Below are 5,406 nucleotides of genomic sequence, written 5' to 3'. Positions count from 1 at the left end.
CCTTCACCGGTGGTTATCCCTCACAACAACCAAGGGAGAACTTTTGAAGTAAGAACAAACTCGTTGCAAAGTTTACAGAAGTACAAAGGGTTAGCAACGGAGGAGCCGTATTTCCATCTAGAGGCCTATGACTCAATTTGCAACACTTTTGGGAGTCAAGGTTTTTCGGCCGATGAAGTCAAGTTGGTCTTATTTCAGTTTTCTTTGGAGGATAAGGCAAAGAAATGGTTCTATACATTACTTTCGGCATCAATATATACATGGGGGGAGATGCAACAAACCTTTTTGGATGAATTCTACACCGCCCAAAAGACCAATGATGCGCGGAAGGGATTGAGAAGCTTTCAACAACAACACGGTGAGATGTTCCATGAGGCGTTTGAGCGTTTTAACATGATGATTAAAAATTGCCCTCATCATGGAATTGAGTTATGGGAGTTGATGAACGCCTTTCATGAGGGGTTGAGTGCCGAAGACGCACGTGATCTAATGTCTATCACCGGAGGGACGTTTGGAACGAACTATGAGAATGAAGATTGGGAGTTTTTGGAAAGCATGGCAACTACATCAAAAAGGAAGGCCCAAGCTTCAAGAAGAGCCCGACCAACCACTAACCGACCACAAGTGCACGCCATAGATGATGGTAATGTTCAAACCACTAACCAAATATATAATGTTTGTGCTTTGTGTAATGAAATAGGTCATGCGGCTGAGAATTGCCAAGGAATGTTGGAAGGGCAATATGAGGAAGTCCATGCGGTTCAAGGTCAAGGTCAAGGAGGAGGTGGTAGGAACTACAACAACATGAATTCTAATACCTACCACCCCGGATTGAGGAATCACCCGAACTTTAGATATGGGAACCCGGCAAATCAAGCGAACCCAAATTTTCAAGGTAGCCAAGGTAATTTTGGTTCACGGCCATCTTACAATAATCAAGGTGGATACCGAGGCGGAAATAACCAAGGGTATCAAAAACAATACCAAACGGGTCAAGAACAAGGGGGGCTTTCGGGTGGAAACGAGGTGATGGAGATGCTAAAGAGCATGCAAATGGAGATGCAAAAACGGAACCAACTAGACGAAGTGCGAATGCAAAAAGATGAGGTTCGTGATAAAAGCATCCAATCACTAACAACCCAAATGGGTCAATTAGCAACCGATGTGGCGGAATTGAAGAAAGGTAAGGGTCAACTTCCAAGCGACACTAAGGTAAACCCTTCACATGGTTCGTCACGAGGTAACGTTAATATTAACCATGTTAGTGTTCTAAGAAGTGGGAAAGAGTTTAAGGCCAATTTGTCACCCGAATTGGTCGAGGGGGTGGTTGAGGACATCACGGGAATGGAAAGTGATGATGAACTTTCACCGGTTAAACCAAAAGAAACAATTATTAAAAAACCGGGTTTGGGTGAAAGTGAAAAGAATGAAAAAGTTGAGGGTGAACCGAGTCAAGTTCCATTTCCATCGGCCCTACTTGACCCGGGAAAGAAAAATTTTATTGTGTCAAGAGGTCCTCAAAAGGAGGAGATGTGGGATATGTTCAAACAAGTTAAAATAAATCTCCCACTCCTTGATGCAATAAAACAAGTCCCCGCTTATGCAAAATTCTTAAAAGAATTATGTACACAAAAAAGGCAAAACAAGAAAAAAGTGCCTAAGCGGGTGGATTTAACCGGGCAAGTGAGTGCGGTGTTGAATGGGGAGCTTCCTCCTAAGCTCCAAGATCCGGGCACGCCATTGATTAATGTGCAAGTGGGTAATTTTCAAATGGCTAAGGCGTTGCTAGATCTCGGAGCCGGAGTTAGCATTTTACCGGGGGGCTTATACGACCAATATGACTTTGGTCCATTAGCAAGGGTGGAGACGACGGTTGTTTTGGCCGATTTGTCTCATAAGTTGCCTCGGGGTATGGTTCAAAATGTTATTGTAAAAATTGATGAGTTTTATTACCCGGTGGACTTCTTAGTGTTGGATTACTCATCGGCGGACCCTAAACAACAACAAAACATAATTTTGGGTCGGCCATTTTTAAGCACCGCACATGCTATTATCGATTGTAGATTTGGTACAGTTGATATGGCATTTGGAAACAGAAAAATGCGTTTGAATGTTTTTACTAACAATTCTAATGCTAACGGTGTTGATGAGTGTTTCATGGCAGACATAGTAGATGGATGCAACCCGCATGAGTATGAGGAGGATGGTTTGGATATTTGCCTGTGTGACTTTTCTGAACAGGTACATGCTTATGCACTACGGGTTGAAGAGGAAGCACAAGATGCTATGGCAATGAAAGAAGGTAGACCACCGTGGACCCATCAATTCGAGGGTCTACCGGCGGAAATTGATTCGGGTACAAAACCATCATTGGATGAACCACCAAAGTTGGAGCTCAAGGACTTGCCTAGCCATTTGAAGTACGTATTTTTAGGGGATAATGACACTTTACCGGTCATTATTGCCTCTAATTTGGAATTGGCACAAGAGCAAGCATTGATGGAGGTGTTAAAAGCAAACAAGGGTGCTATTGGATGGACGATTGCCGACCTCAAAGGAATTAGTCCATCCATCGTCATGCATAAAATTATCACAACCGAGGATGCCAAACCGACACGAGAAGCTCAAAGGCGGTTGAACCCGAACCTAAGGGAGGTAGTAAAAAAAGAGGTAATTAAATGGTTGGATGCGGGAATCATCTATCCGATTTCGGATAGTGCTTGGGTGAGTCCCACCCAAGTTGTGCCTAAGAAGGCCGGCATTCAAGTAGTCAAGGATGAAAGTGGTGAACAAATTGCCACCCGACCGGTTACCGGGTGGCGGGTGTGTATTGACTACCGGAAATTGAATGCCGCCACTTCTAAGGACCATTTCCCGCTACCTTTTATTGACCAAATTATTGAAAAATTGTCGGGTCAAAAATATTATTGCTTCTTAGATGGGTATTAGGGTTATAATCAAATTGCCATACACCCGGATGACCAACACAAGACCACCTTCACATGTCCATATGGCACCTTTGCCTTTAGGCGAATGCCATTTGGTTTGTGTAATGCTCCGGCAACTTTTCAACGATGTATGATGAGTATTTTCTCGGACATGGTTGGAGAGTCGCTCGAAGTATTCATGGATGACTTCTCCATTTTTGGCACTACTTTTGATGCTTGTCTCAACGAATTGCAAAAGGTTTTGAAAAGGTGCGTTGAGAAAAATTTAGTGCTAAGTTGGGAGAAAAGTCATTTCATGGTGCAAGAGGGCATTGTGTTGGGACATGTGATTTCGGAAAGAGGGATGGAGGTGGATAAGGCAAAGATACGGGTAATATCATCTTTGCCACCTCCTAAAAATGTTAAGGGTATACGGTCATTCTTGGGACACGCGGGTTTTTATCGACGCTTCATTAAGGGTTTTAGTGTTATCACCAAACCCTTATGCAATTTGTTATTAAAAGATGTCCCGTTTGATTTTACTAACGAGTGTATGCAAGCTTTCACTGTTTTGAAGGAACACTTGGTCAAGGCGCCTATCTTGCAACCACCCGATTGGTCAAAACCGTTCGAGATAATGTGTGATGCAAGCGATACCACTATTGGTGCAGTTTTGGGTCAACGGGTTGACAAGAAGCCGGTGGTTATTTACTATGCAAGCAAAACTTTATCCGAAGCGCAACTTAATTACACCACAACCGAGAAGGAATTACTAGCGGTGGTGTATGCTTTGGATAAATTTCGTTCGTATATTTGGGGAAGCAAGGTAGTGGTTTATTCGGATCATAGTGCGGTTCGGTATTTAATGGAGAAAAAGGATGCGAAGCCGCGTTTGATTCGGTGGGTCTTATTGTTACAAGAGTTTGATCTAGAGATCCGAGACAAGAAGGGAAGTGAGAATGTAGTTGCGGATCATTTGTCTAGGATTCCGGTGGAGGGGACCGATGATGTAAGTGAAATCAATGAAAGTTTCCCCGATGAGCAACTCTTAGCCGTTTCCACCTTCGTTGCACCGTGGTACGCTCATTACGTTAATTATTTGGCCACGGGTGCCATTCCAACTCATTGGACCAAAAAGCGTCGTCAACAATTTATGGTCCAAGTGAGGCAATACATTTGGGATGAGCCGGATCTCTTCAAGATCGGACCGGATCAAGTTATACGGAGGTGTGTGCCCGAGACGGAAGTGTTGGAAATCTTAACTCATGCCCATTCGTCCGCTTGCGGGGGTCACTTTAGTGGGCATAAAACCGGTTACCGGGTACTATCTTGTGGGTTTTATTGGCCCACTATTTTCAAGGATGCAATTGAGTTCGCCCGGAATTGTGTAAATTGCCAAAAGATGGGTAGCATATCGAAGAGGGATGAGATGCCACTACAACCAATCTTGGTTGTAGAGATATTTGATGTATGGGGAATAGATTTTATGGGTCCGTTTCCGAATTCGAATGGTTTTCTTTATATTCTTGTGGCGGTGGATTATGTCTCGAAGTGGATTGAGGCTATTGCAACACGAACAAACGACCATTCGGTTGTTTGTAAATTTGTTCAATCCAACATCTTCTCTCGCTTTGGAATTCCGCGGGTTATTATAAGCGATGGTGGTTCACATTTCAAGAACTTTAACTTCGGAAAATTATTGAAGAGGTATAGCGTGAACCACCGAGTCGCCACCCCTTACCATCCGCAAACGAGTGGACAAGTCGAAGTGTCCAACCGTCAAATCAAGGAGATCCTCATGAAGACGGTAAGAACGGATAGAAAGGATTGGTCAAGCAAGTTGGATGATGCTTTGTGGGCGTACCGTACGGCCTACAAGACTCCGATTGGCACAACACCTTACCGGATGGTGTATGGTAAGGGTTGTCACTTGCCAATGGAGTTGGCGCATCGGGCACATTGGGCGATCAAGACGGTCAACGCGGATTACGATGAGGCGGGTAAGTTGAGAAAGTTACAATTGAGCGAGATAGAAGAGATTCGAGATGAGGCGTACGAATGTGCATCGGCTTATAAGGATAAGCTAAAGAAAGTACATGATGCGAAATTGCGCAAGAAAACGTTCGAAGTGGGGCAGAAGGTTTGGTTGTACAACTCACGATTGAAAATGTTCGCGGGCAAGCTTAAAAGCAAATGGATGGGTCCGTATGTTATTCGAAGAGTTGGGCGATTTGGTGATGTGGACATCCAAGATGAGCAAACGTTGAAACAACAAACGGTGAACGGTCATCGCTTGAAGCCGTACTTGGAAGGAAATGACATCAACAACTTGGAGCTTGACAAAGCGGGCTACATCTTACGCCCGGTCGAGGAGGAACAACCATGAGAGGCCCAGGTTTGGTGGTAGTGTACATAGTAGTTTAGTTTTGTTTTGTTTTGTACATTTGCGCAATTGCCTTAGTTCCTAGAAGTCCGTGTT

The 5,406-nt window shown here is 44.0% G+C and overlaps 1 non-coding gene across 1 annotated transcript; it reads right to left on the bottom strand.

The window, feature by feature from the left end:
* Positions 1–319: 319 nt before the first annotated feature.
* Positions 320–425, bottom strand: LOC118485251. Its single transcript, XR_004875556.1, has one exon. It is a non-coding gene; the product is annotated as a small nucleolar RNA R71 (small nucleolar RNA).
* Between the last annotated feature and the right edge of the window lie 4,981 nt (positions 426–5,406).

The sequence above is a fragment of the Helianthus annuus genome, chromosome 12 (assembly GCF_002127325.2).
Source record: "Helianthus annuus cultivar XRQ/B chromosome 12, HanXRQr2.0-SUNRISE, whole genome shotgun sequence".
Lineage (NCBI taxonomy): Eukaryota > Viridiplantae > Streptophyta > Magnoliopsida > Asterales > Asteraceae > Helianthus > Helianthus annuus.
Note: the sequence above shows the minus strand (reverse complement) of the source record. Positions and strands in the feature narration are given on the sequence as shown.